Source organism: Protopterus annectens, chromosome 8.part0, assembly GCF_019279795.1.
Source record: "Protopterus annectens isolate FY-2018-M chromosome 8.part0, PAN1.0, whole genome shotgun sequence".
Classification (NCBI taxonomy): domain Eukaryota; kingdom Metazoa; phylum Chordata; order Ceratodontiformes; family Protopteridae; genus Protopterus; species Protopterus annectens.
Window position 1 is genome coordinate 974,016,842 of NC_056741.1, and position 13,603 is coordinate 974,030,444.

A 13,603-nucleotide genomic window follows, 5' to 3' on the forward strand; every position below is an offset into this window, starting at 1 on the left:
CCAGGCTAGTTGCTCAGCATAATGCATCCGAGATTATCCAAGTGCAACTAACTCTGGGCAAGACCACAATCCAAACTGTAACTTGTTACAGATCCCCCACCATGCCCCAGAATTCCCACTCCTCATTTCTTGATACACTGGAAAATATTAGGGTACAACCCAACACCCTAATAATGGGTGATTTCAACTACCTCACCATTTACTGGAAAAACTACTCATGTACCAACTCTTTTGCTCAACGTTTTCTGGAATCATAAATTCCATTGCCTTGGATCAACTTATCCACACCCCCACCTGGGGCAGCAATATCTTAAACCTGGTCATTACCAACATGGGCAACCGGTGTTCCACATCAGAGGTCATTTCCTAGTTGGTCAGATCCGACCACAAGCTATTCAGCCTAGACATCCACATCCCGCCCCCACCCCCCATTAGGGAAACCATCGTAAAAATTTCTCCAAAGCCAACTTCATGCTTCTTAAGACAGAACTGGCAAACTTCACAACACCTATGCAGATGGACAGTAGAGGTACAACTGCTGAATCCTACACAAATGCACTTTATAAACACTTACACAAGTGCATGGATTGTGCTATCCCTAACAGAAGCAAAATGCTATCCTCCAAACAAAGGAAGCCAATCTGGTGGTCCCCTGTCATAAACTAAGTCTATAACAGAAGAAAGAAACTGTTGCAAAAAAGAGTAAATTCCCATGACTTGAAGAATTCCCTGGTCAGCCTCATTAAGAAGCTGAGATCCATCATAAAATCCTTCAAAGCTAGTTATGAAAACAAAATCACCACTGATTCTAAAGACAACCACAAAGCATTCTATAGCTATGTCAAGAATCTCAATGGCAACACTCAGATCTGCTCTGAGTTACAGCACAATGGCACTAAATATACAGAACCAACTGATATTGCCAACATCCAGGCAAATAGGTTCAGTGCTATCTTTACCCCCTCTCACCCCCTAAACGGCCCATCTCTATACCAGAAGAATGCAAAGTTCCTGTAGTCATGGCTGCACAGGTAAAAGCCATACTCTCCAAAGCCAAGAACACAACATCCATGGGACCCAACAACATCCCAGGCTGCGTACTACAGAATGAACTAGCACTCCACCTAAGCACCATGTTCAATCATAGCCTCATGTCAGGCTTTGTGCCCACTGAGTGGCACAGAGCGATGGTTATCCCACTCCACAAAGTGGGAGCCACCACGGACCCCAGAAACTACCACCCCATTAGCCTAATGAGCCTGGTCTGCAAGGCCATGGAACGTATCATCATGGAACTTATAAACAAAGACATTGGTAATCTCCAAACTCTGGACCCACCCAGTTCGGGTTTGTGATAGGCAGATCATGTCTCCTAAACCTGATTGTCTTCTTTGAAGCAGTCACCAAAGCCATAAACGAGGGTAAGGTGGTTCACACAGTCTATCTAGATCTCGTCAAGGCATTTGACACCATCCCCCAGTCTGGAATTATAGATAAACTCACTAAACTAGGTATAAATCCCTATGTCACAAGATGGATTGCCAACTGGCTCACTGACAGAACCCACACTGTGGAAGTAGCAGACTCCAAGTCCGACTTCAGACCAGTGACAAGTGGAGTACCACAGGTTCAGTCCTGGGTCCTCTCCTGTTTGGTATCTACTTTTCTGAAGTTCAGGCTAACACAGAAGGTCTTTGGCTAATGAAGTTCGCAGGTGACTGCAAACTAGGAGCCATAACTGAAACTCCTATTGATGTGGACATCCTACAAATGGGCCTCACTGAGACAGATGCCTGGTGTCAAAACCATGGCCTCAAGCTCAATGCCAAACGTGCATTGTCACCCCCTTTGGTAAAAACTCTGTACCATTGAGCTACCACATAGGTGGTAGTCTACTTAACACCAAAAGTGTAATAAGTGACCTTGGGATACAGGTGGACAGTAGTCTCTCCTTTGATAACCACATCACCACAGTAGTCAGGAAATCCTTCTACATGGCACACCTCATCACAAAAGGTTTCTCTTCCAGGAAAAAAGAGGTCATTGTTCACCACTTCTCGTCACTCATTAGACCCATTGTAGACTACAACACCCCTTTTGGTATGTACCTCACAAGACATCTACAACAACTAGAAAGGCCGAAAAAATACCTCACAAAGAGGATTACTGGCCTCAAACAGATGCTCTACACAAACCTTCTCAAAAAACTCCAGCTTTACTCTGTCGTATATCGCCTACTCAGAGGCGATCTCTACCTAACATACAAAGCTATGTCAACCCAGAGCTGCTGGACATGCTCCACTTAAAAAAATCCCAATCCCTCTGAGCTACATGCTCTAGGGACCTAAACCTTGTCACCACAATAAACAGAACATGCTGGAGGGATAGATTCCTGTCCCATGGACTTCCCATACTCTGGAACAAACTACCTATCTATATCAAACAAAGCTCCTCATTAGCACTCTTCAAAAATATCTTGATGATTGGATGGGAAATAGGAAATTCACCCTGGGGATCACCTCTGTGGCTCTGTTCCACAGGGGTACAGGAAATAATTTTCTTGGGTGGCGGAAGCCAGTGTACCTTTTTGGCTAGGCTTGTATAGGCCCTAGGGCTGATAGACTAGTACCTACCTATGAACCTATGAACCTATAAAAGAGAGATCGGATCAGCTAATTGCACCTCCTCAGCACTTTGCTCCTTTGGAAGTTACCCCTCTTGCCCCACCCCAGCTATGCTACTGATGGTATTAATGGTAGTAGGATGATTGGAGTGGGGTTGTGTGGGACATCTGGACACCAGGGATAAAGTAAAGTTCCATAATTGCACAAACTTTTTTTGGATTATTGGGGGATGTGGAAACAACTAGACCACCAGGGATGATTAAAGTGTCAAAACAACAATGACATCATAATGAGGATTGGTGGTAGGGGTATGTGCTAGACCACCAGGCCTAATACATAAAAAAAAAAAAAAAATATATATATATATATATATATATATATATATATATATATATATATATATATATATATAACATTTGTTAATCAGGATAGGAAAGTAATGCAACAGTATCTATTTCAGACATGATCTGAATTAACATTTATTATCTGCACAGAGCAAAACAACAGGAACAATATTCACAGGCAGAAAATTCAAATATTGACAACCCTTTGAGAACTGGTAAATATAACTAATAGTGGATATTTTAAAGAGAAACTGAGTACACATTGCATTGCTATTGATACCCCATTGCATTAGCAGCTATTTAGAATATTTGCATTTTAGGGCAGCCAATTATATATAGGGTTTACACCAAAATTAGTGTTTGTGTGTAAGACTTGTTCAGTTTTATAGTAGTAGGTTACCTTAAGCATGAACATGTAGCAAAGTGCTGTAGAGACCTCACCAGTGTTAACCAGTTCTGCACTGTCAGTAAGATCTTCTTCTGGCTTTTCCTGGTTAGAGGTCACCACAGTGGATCATCTGTCCGCTCATGATTGGCAGTGGAGTTTTACTGTGGTGAGTTGCCAACCCAGCGTCCAACCTTCCACAGAAGGCACACACATGCACGCACACACGCCTAGGGCCAATTTGGAGTGTCTAATCCACCTACAGCATGTCTTTGGGATGTGGGAAGAAACCTGGAGGAAACCCACATGACCACAGGGAGGACATGCAGACTCCGCACAGAAGGCACCCCATCTGAGGATCGAACCGGAGAACCTTTTGCTGTGAGGCAGCAATGCTAACCGCTGCACCACCGTGGCTGTCCTCTGCACTGTCAGTAAGATACCTGGGTTATATACACTTGTATTAAAGTGTACAGTTTGCAGTACAGCATACTCAGTAAGATACCTGGGTTGTATACACTGGTATTAGAGTGCACAGTTTGCACTACAGCATACTCAGTAAGATACCTGGGTTATATGCACCTGTATTAGAGTGTACAGTTTACACTACAGCATACTCGGTGAGATACCTGGGTTATAAACACCTGTATTAGAGTGTACAGGTTGCATTTCAGCATACTCAGTAAGATACCTGGGTTATATACACCTGTACTAGAGTGTACTGTTTGAAGTACAGCATACTCAGCTACTGTGCAGCTTTGTGTTTTATTGAGTAATCCTGGAAGTTGCATTTTTCTGGTACTACTTTAGCTGTTTTCATCCCTGTGAGCAGCAAAATTTCTAGAACTATATTAGTGCAATCAGTCATAAGTTCTCACTCACCCACCACCCAAAATAGGTTTAGAGTTACCCCAATAATCCTATCCTTTCTACGTTATTGAAATTTTTGTTCTGTCTCTCTTGTCACACTGACTTCACTCCATCTCACAATCTGACTTTTATCTTCTTCTGTTATCTCAGATATCAACTACTCTTTTATAACCATTTTGCTATTATGCATTATACTGTAAACTGACCTCTCAACTGTCCCTGATCTTCAGGGACATCCCTGTTATACACTCTGATTTTAGGTCTGTCCCTCTTTATCCCCTTGAAAACTGGTGAGTGCTGAAGACAAGGTGGTGAATTACCCTTAATAAATAATGATAGTAATTCAGAGTTATAGACGTTTCATGTCAGAATACCTATATTAATCCACATTATCTTATTCTGCAAATGTTTCAGGTTAATACTACATATATTTAGAAAATGTCTCCCATAGTCCCAGATTATTTGAGGAGTTGTCCCTGATTCTATTGAGATTTGTCTCCGATCGGTTGAGAGCTATGACTGTAAATACTGTACCGCATGGTGTTGCGTAGGATGGTCCTGCCATGACATGTAAAATAATGATTAAAATATCCACTTCCTGTAATGCCCTATTCTCTTCTGTACCCTTCTAAAACTACTTGAGTTCTTGTTCACTTATGTATACTCATCACAAGTGATCTCCTAGGTGACAGCTGTAAGTGCTCTTTCAGTCTAACCTGGAATGGCAAACATTGACATCTAGTGACCAATGTACAGGGTTCATATCATTAAACAGGAAACTAAAGTGAAACCGATAGAAAAAAATACATGATAATCATCACTTGAGTAAAGTATGGTGAACCTCATTCAGTATCCATTTAGAAACTGTATCAGCTGAGTTCAAAATAAACTGCATTCTTTACATAAAACTGAATCCAGCAATGAAGATGACAAACTAGTTCATGTCTCTATATCAAAAATACTGTTTGAAAAATTATATATATATATATATATATATATATATATATATATATATATATATATATGTAGATATACACACACACACACACACACACACACACACACACACACACACACACACACACACACACACAAACACACATACAAACATGGATACATATATATATGTTCAGTTTTTATTAGCTTTTTAGTTATAACAAGGAGGAATATAATCTTGATAGATGAACACTGTCAATGTTTTGAGCCTTTACATGTGAGTAAACTCCAAGCATTTAAACTCTTTCACTTAACATAGCTGCTGTACAATCACTTGTCTAAAGTAGCTCACTCTTTTGTGGGGGACCACTGAGACCAATGATTCAGAGATATTGATTCATCCCACCACATTGTATTCCAGAGGTCACTGTGCATCGGACAATATCATCTGCAGCCCTCAATTCCTCAAACTGGATACTTGCCAAAACCTCAACTGCACTTTGATATCCTGATGAAAAAAATAAAAAACAGGATGAGTGATCATTAGACAGACCTTTGGCAAAGATCTGCACCCAAAGGATGTATGAATATAGACTACATAGTCTACTATAAAACACTGAACACAAATACAGGTACTGAACCGAATACAGTATCAGTCCGGATATTACCCAGTACTGTTTTATGATATCCCACAAGATATTCTGGGTTACACAGTCTATACCTTCTCCAGGTCCACAAAACACATCAGTGGCATTTGCAACTTCAAAAAACCATTCCATATGCTTTTAGGGGGGAATATTTGATGATGGCTCCATAGGCAGGAAAGCCTTTGCATCACTACCCTGATTCAGAGCCTTTCCCTTTGGAGGAAGTCCTCTTTCTAGCACTCTATCATTGGCTTTATCATGGAGACTGAGGCCATTCTACTGTCTCTAATTAAAACTTATCAGAATGCCTAATATTTGAAAGTGTTGACATCTATTTTATATTACCATTCCACGTGTTGTGTGCCTTCTGCTTAACATCAACAACGCACAATAGTTATCATACCATGTCAGCTTCTGTTCTTTGCAACACCTTCATAGACAGATATTTCTCAATGAGAGTCATTCATTAGAAGAATGATTTCGCTGAAACAGTGACTTCATCTGCTGAAGTAGATTAGGTAACACCAGATGCTCCTAACATTTTCTCCTCCAAGATGGTCATGGTTTGCAGGTTCAGAAATTCCTCATAGTGTTCCCTTCACCTCTCATTAAGTCTCCTGTTGAGGTAATTGTTTCTCCATGATTACAGCTGTTATCCCATCTGATGTCATTTTTCTAGCAATAAGAGAACTGATATTAGAGAATTTCTAATACCTGCATATTAGTTCTTGCTCTGGTCTCAAAAGACTGAAGAGAAAAATTATCATGCCCCTGGTGTGTGGATCACTCACCTCTTACTTTCTGAACACCATATGTATTGTCATAAAATTCCACAAGGATACTGCAGCATTACAACTTAGTGAATAATTCTCTGCAAAGGTCATGACTGCTCTGGGCTGACTAGCAGCTCTGTCTGGTCCTAACATATCTCCAACACAAAGAAGTATTGATATTTTCTTTTATTTTCCAGCCATAGAAATATCTGCAAACTGCTGTAAAGAAAAAAAAAACATCTCCTGCAACTGATTTCTGGATGTAAACCCAACTGTCACAGCTCTAATATGGGTATATGAGTGCTACTCATATCCTTTAAGAAGTAGGCCCTACCAATGCTGTGCGTAGACTGTTCATTATATGTACAGGTGGTATAAAACTGTAATATGTAACTACAGACCCACTTCTATACTCACCTATTTGGCTAAGGTTAGGACAGATGCAGTTTGTCAACAATTCTTTGCCTTCATGGACATGCAGGAATCATAAGTCATGGGCACTGTTCAACTTCTCTGTCCTAAATATGGAGCGGATGTGGTAATTATCAAAGTCACAGTTCATATTTTCAAAGGAACGGCTTATAAAGTGTCAGTAGGTGATCTGTTTTTGTACCTCCCAGACACTGCATACTAATACATAAATTTAATTCTTAAGTGTCCATACTCAGTGGCTACTGTTGTTTGAGAGCTATTTATAGGTGAGAGCCAACAATGACAGCTAATGCCCTGCCATCTTTACTGCACTTAAGACAGTCACAGTGGTTTGGCAGTGATGACTGGACCCTTTCTTTTCCTTTTCTATGTTAGCTCAGGGTGGGGACATTGCAATCATGCCATTATCATGCAATATAGTGGTTGTACGGGACTTCTTGCTCTGATATTCAGCAAAATCATCCCACTCTGCACCACTGAGGAAGATGATACCACATTGCTAATATCCGGTTATTGTAAACCAAAGCAGTATACTCTGGAAGAAAACAGGGATGAATGATATAACAAAGATAATGAACCTAAGTAATTTTGTTGGTACTCAGCTGAAGTGCTTCCTACATGCAAATTTGTAAGCAAATACACAGAGCAGTTTGATATACATGAATTAGATGTTGTACATAGTGATCAAGTCAGATATAAAGCTCTGGATGCTATACAGAATCAAAGGCAAGGATTCGGAAATAACCCCGCCATGGGCACAAAGTGCTTTGACCAAAAATGCCCATGTCCACAACTGCAAAACATGTGATACAGAGACATGTTTAGCCATAATAAGGAAAGATCTTATCAGTGGCTAATTTGGATAATTAGGAATTTTATGGTTTTACCACTAGTGCTAACCAGCATTCCCCTGTGGTAATCCCCATTGGTGGCCCATGCATTGCACTGGCACATTCACCTCTCTCATTCATTAACCTGTACATGTGCACATTCAAATGGACACACCACCATACTTCTTATCTGTCCCTAAGTTTACAGAATGCCTCTGAGGTTGCTTCTTATTGTTTCTCTGCCCCTCATAATTGCAGTCAGTAATGCCAGGCGTTAAGAGTTTATTCTTCTTGTTTTTCATAAAATGCATCATGATGCAAGATTTGTTGTCTTATTTACTTTCAAAATGGATTAGAATACTATTAAAAAAAAATTCCCCCAGTTTTGTCCAGAAGTCTTGAGTACAGCCCTTACAAGTCATAGAGCCTTACAGTGAGTCAGTCAGTCAGTCAGTCAGTCGGTAAGGCCAGACATTAGACTTCCATACTTATTGTTCATTATATGCTTTCAAAGTAACTTAGAGTAATATTTAATTAGTGTTGCTGATGTTTTTCCCCACATTCTTCTTTCATGCTGCAAAATATGTTGTTCTATTAACATTTGAAGTGGCACGGTAATATTTAAATGTTTCTTGTGTCTGGTGTCCCAACCCATTGAAGGATATGTTCATTAGACTTGGGAAGCTTAGAGATATGGCGGCAAACCCCACACACATTCACATTTTCTTACAACTGCATGCATGTGTATATATACACACACGCGCACACACACACACACACACACACACACACACACACACACACACACACACACACACACACACACAAACACACAGTCTTGCACACACACATCACACACACACACACAGATACACACACACACACACGCACACACACACACACACACACACACACACACACACACACACACACACACACACACACACACACACACAGATACACACATACTCAAACCTCTACCTATCCCCTAATTAAGTCTCCTGCTGCAACCACACAGGCAGATGTACACTCAGACATACTCAATCAATACCTCTGCAGATTCTAACACATGCTGCCATATGCATATAGAAATTCACAGTGTCCCCACACATTATTACCTCACCAAAATATTTTATTTGACTTTATCTTTTATATGCACATTCCCCCCCATTGACTACAGTGGGGGACTGCAGCTTTTCAGCCATTTATGGGCAGTTGTGCTAATTTATGCAGCCATTTGATTCTCTGAAGAGGCTGCATAATGCTTACGGCAAGCACTTCCGGGGGATCAAACATGGGTAATTAGCATGGGCCATTCCTCCAGAATGCCTCATTCTTATGTAGCACATCTGTGAAGGCAGCCCACCAAGGTGATTCTACAGACCATGTATGATCACTAAAATGGGTATGTCTCTGATTCAGAGAAGGCTGCCACCAGAGGGAGCAGTCCATGTTAGGGCTTACTGCTGGTGGCAGACCTTTTTGAATCCAGGCCAAGTACTGTTGACCCCAACAACCCTACCCTCAAATCATGTATGGTATGATCCCAGTTTTTTTCACTATGAGTAATATATAATTACTGACTATGGGGTGATTAAGACAAATCTAAAACCAAATAGAATAGGTTAATTCAAGCATCAGAATAGAAAATGGATAGGCTTAAATGGGCAGCAAATGTAGCTAGCTTTGTACTTACCTATGAACCTATGAAGCCATCATACAGTTATAGTACTAGCAAGCACTCTTCTTCTATCAGTGCTAATAAACAGCTATATAACAGTCATCTATATCTGATAGCTACACATTGGATACATGTCAGCCACCTACCCTGGCATTCCCATACCATTATTAGGGATTATCAGATGTCAGCATCATAAACATCCTCTACAAAAGCTGAACCTGTTGAAACTCCTAGCATCAAGAATGAGCCTAGCCTCCCTAATATAGCTGTATCTTCTATGGAAGTTTACATAAACGAGGTCGGTATGGAGGTATGGGCTGCAGGCCCTGAACAAAAAGGTCATTTCAGACTTTAATGTAAACTCAGCATGTACACATTTTGAGCACCCATTTATGACCCAGCCTGTTGCCACTAATAGATAAATTTCAACTTAGACTTGCATACAGGCTAAGAAATATTCCTTACAGGCATGTCTTTGATTTAGTAACTTAATGTGAAGCACCCAGAAAACTTAAGCAGAAGGCAGATGCTGATAATACATCCCTGGACTTTACAAGAAAAGTACAGTTGTGTAAAATTACAATGGTATGTTGATGGTCGAGTGTATTCATTGTTGCAGTCATTACATTTGGGGTAATCTGCTGGCAGGTTGCCCTCAGTCAGCCTGAATATCAAAGTCTTCGGTCCTGCATTGGTTGCTGTCTCCTCTTCTATGATGTCAGGTTGTCAGGGGTATAAAACATGCAGCCGACACCATTTTATTCAGTTTTTCATGCCCCAGATGTCAGGTGCCCCCCAAATGGGGAGCAAAAAAAAAAAAAAAAAAAAAAAAAATATATATATATATATATATATATATATATATATATATATATATATATATATATATAAATAAACAGCAATATATGTAAATGCACTTTTAGCAACATAAACTTTACCTTCATCTAAAAGCAAATACACCACAAAGGCTTTAGAATATAGTGAAGGAAAGAGAAGTTATGGAAAAGGGGGATGGCGGGTGGGTAACCAGGACTGCAACAGTGAACACACTCGAACATCTACATTTATGGTGAGTGTACACAACTGCACTATGTTCTTCATGTTTCACTGTTGCACTCATTACAGTTGGGTAGAATCCCAAAGCTATAGATGGGAGGATGGAACTAAATAGCATTAGGAGTGGCTATAAGGCCCTGCAGAACTGCAGTGGCAAAGTCTGCCCTGGATTTGGAAAAGAGAGGCAAATGATAATGCTTTGTGAAGGTATGAACAGAGCTCCAAGTAGCAGCTTTTAGAATGTCTTTGGTCGGAACTCCTCTGAGAAAAGCTGTAGAGGCAGCCCTGGTGGAATGTGACCTGATTCCCTTGGGTACAGGTTTACCATGGTGCAAGTAGCAGAAACGAATGCAGTGGTGTATCCACTTAGAAACAGTCTGCTTTGATATAACCTTCCCCTCTGATCCTGAAGCAAATGCCACCGGTAGTTGCTCAGACTTTCTTAGAGATTTGGTCCTGTTTAAGCAGAATCTTAGTTGTCTGTCCAATGAATGCAGAATCCACTCCCCCTTGTTCTGCAGATTTGGGTAAAATGTTGGCAGGTGAATTGTTTGGTGAAGAGCCACACTGGATACCACCTTAGGCATAAAGGAAGGATTGGTCCTGAGGGACACCCTGTCTGGGTAAAATGTAATAAAAGGCTCCACCGCCATGAGATTCTGTTGTCCTGAAACCCTTCTTGCTAAAGTGATTGCAAAGAGGAAAGCTGTTTTCCAAGATACAACATTTATATCCACAGTAGCTGCTGGTTCAAAAGGAGGCAGGATGAGTTTTTTCAGCACAAAATTGAAGTCCCATGCAGGAGTTGGTGATCTTCTGGGAGGCCTTAAATTTTTGGCCCCTCTAAGATACTGTTTTCGCAGAGGATGAGAAAAGAGGGGAGTCTCCATGTTGTAATAAGCTGAAATGGCAGAGGCATGGACTTTTATTGAAGAAAAAGATAGGCCCTTGTTAAACATCTCAGTCAAGTATTGTAAAATCTGGGGGATATTTGGTTTTGCTGTGTCCATTCCTTGTGCTTGGTTCCAAGCACAGAATCTCTTCCATTTATCAGCATAGGATTTTCTAGTACTAGGCCCTCTGGCTTCCAAAATGCCATCCATCACAGATTTACTGAGAGGTGTTGTTTGAAGAATTAAATGATCAGCCATGCTGCAAGGTTCAGAGTTTGGAGCTGAGTGTGCAGAATTTGACTGTTCTGCTGAGATAGTAGATGAGGTATTTGAGGCAAGTACCAATGAGGAAGTTGAGACATATTCCTTAGAATTGGGTACCAGTGGTTGCGAGGCCAGTCTGGAGCAATCAGAATCATTTTTGTTTTTTCCTGTCTGACCTTTAGTAAGACCTTGGAGAGAAGAGGCAGAGGGGGAAAGACATAGACTGACAGGTTTGTCCAACTGAAGGATAGGGCATCCACTTTCCATGCTTGTCTGTGATAAGTCCTTGTGCAAAGTTTGTCCAGTTGATAATTTTGGGTAGAAGCAAAAAGATCTATATCTGGGCTCCCCCATTTCTGTGTTACCATGCTGAAGATTTGTGGATCCAGTTTACACTCGTGCGGGTCCATAAAATTTCTGCTTAGGTCGTCTGCCAAAGTGTTTTGTTTTCCTGGCAGGAATTGAGCTTGAAGATGTACTTGATAAGTCAAAGCTGTGTTCCACAATGCCATGACTAATCTGCAAAGGGGGTAGGAATGTGTACCCCCTTGCTTGTTTATGTGCCACATAACCATGGTGCTGTCCATCTTTATCAGTAGTTGCCCTGGATGAAGTAAGTCCTTGAAGGCTGTCAGAGCATTCTGAACAGCTAGCATCACTTTCTGGTTGATATGCAGATGCTTTTGTTTTGGGCTCCATATGCCCTGAATGCATCTCCTCACCAGGTGGGCCCCCCAAGCATAGTCTGATGTGTCTACAGTTAGGGTTTGGGTGGCAGGGGGTAGAGTGAATGACAGTCCCTTGTTTTGATGACATGTCTCTGCCCACCAAAGAAACTCCTGTTGTAGGCAGGAAATGAGTGGATTCATTGTTTCCAGACTGTGACAATGTTGACTCCATAAACTTTTTAGGTACCATTGAAGTTTCCTCATATGCAGTCTTGCATATGGAATTAGTAGAATGCAGGATGCCATGAACCCCAAAGCCTGCAGAATTTGTCTTGCAGATAACTGGGTTTTTGTTGTCATCTGTTTGAAGTATGTCAGTTGCCTTTGTTTGTCTGGCATAAGGTAAGCCATCTGGACAGTTGTATTCAAGCTTGCACCCAGGAATGTAATTATTTGAGAGGGTACCAGTTGGGATTTCTTTTCGTTTATTGTGTACCCTAGGCATGTTAGATGCCTTTTTACAAACGCCAGATGTTGAAGAAGAATGTCCTTGTTCTCTGCTTGAATGAGACAGTCGTCCAGGTAAGGATAAATTTGCATACTTCTTTGTCTGCAAAATGCAATTACTAGCATCGGTAAGGAGGAAGAAAAAGTTTCCCCAATGGGATACTTAGCTTTAGTTGAAGACTTCGGTTCTGAAACTCGAATGAGAAAATTTCAGTAGTCGGCCGACTGGCACTTGCGAACTGCTTCTGCTTTGGGCACCGTGCAGCAAGAAAGACTGAATAAAATGGTGTCGGCTGCATGTTTTATACCCCTGATGACCTGACGTCATGGAAGAGGAGACAACAACTGACGCAGAACCCAAGACTTTGATATTCAGGCCGACAAAGGGCAACCTGCCAGCAGATTACCCAAATGTAATGACTGCAACAGTGAAACACGAAGAACATCTGAATTTAGTGTTTCTGCTCTGGAAAATTGAGATTCATTGCTGTAAAGAATGGGACTGCAAAAATTAAACTTAAAGAGAAAATGTTTACAGTAAATACACTGATGTAGGTATTAAGAAAATACCATCCCTTTTTCTCTTAGGTTATAACTATTTACAAATCCAGAATTATTGTAGGTGCATATACAGTAGAGAGTCGATTATCAGAACATCGATTATGCAAACTGTCAGTTATCAGAACCAGCCTT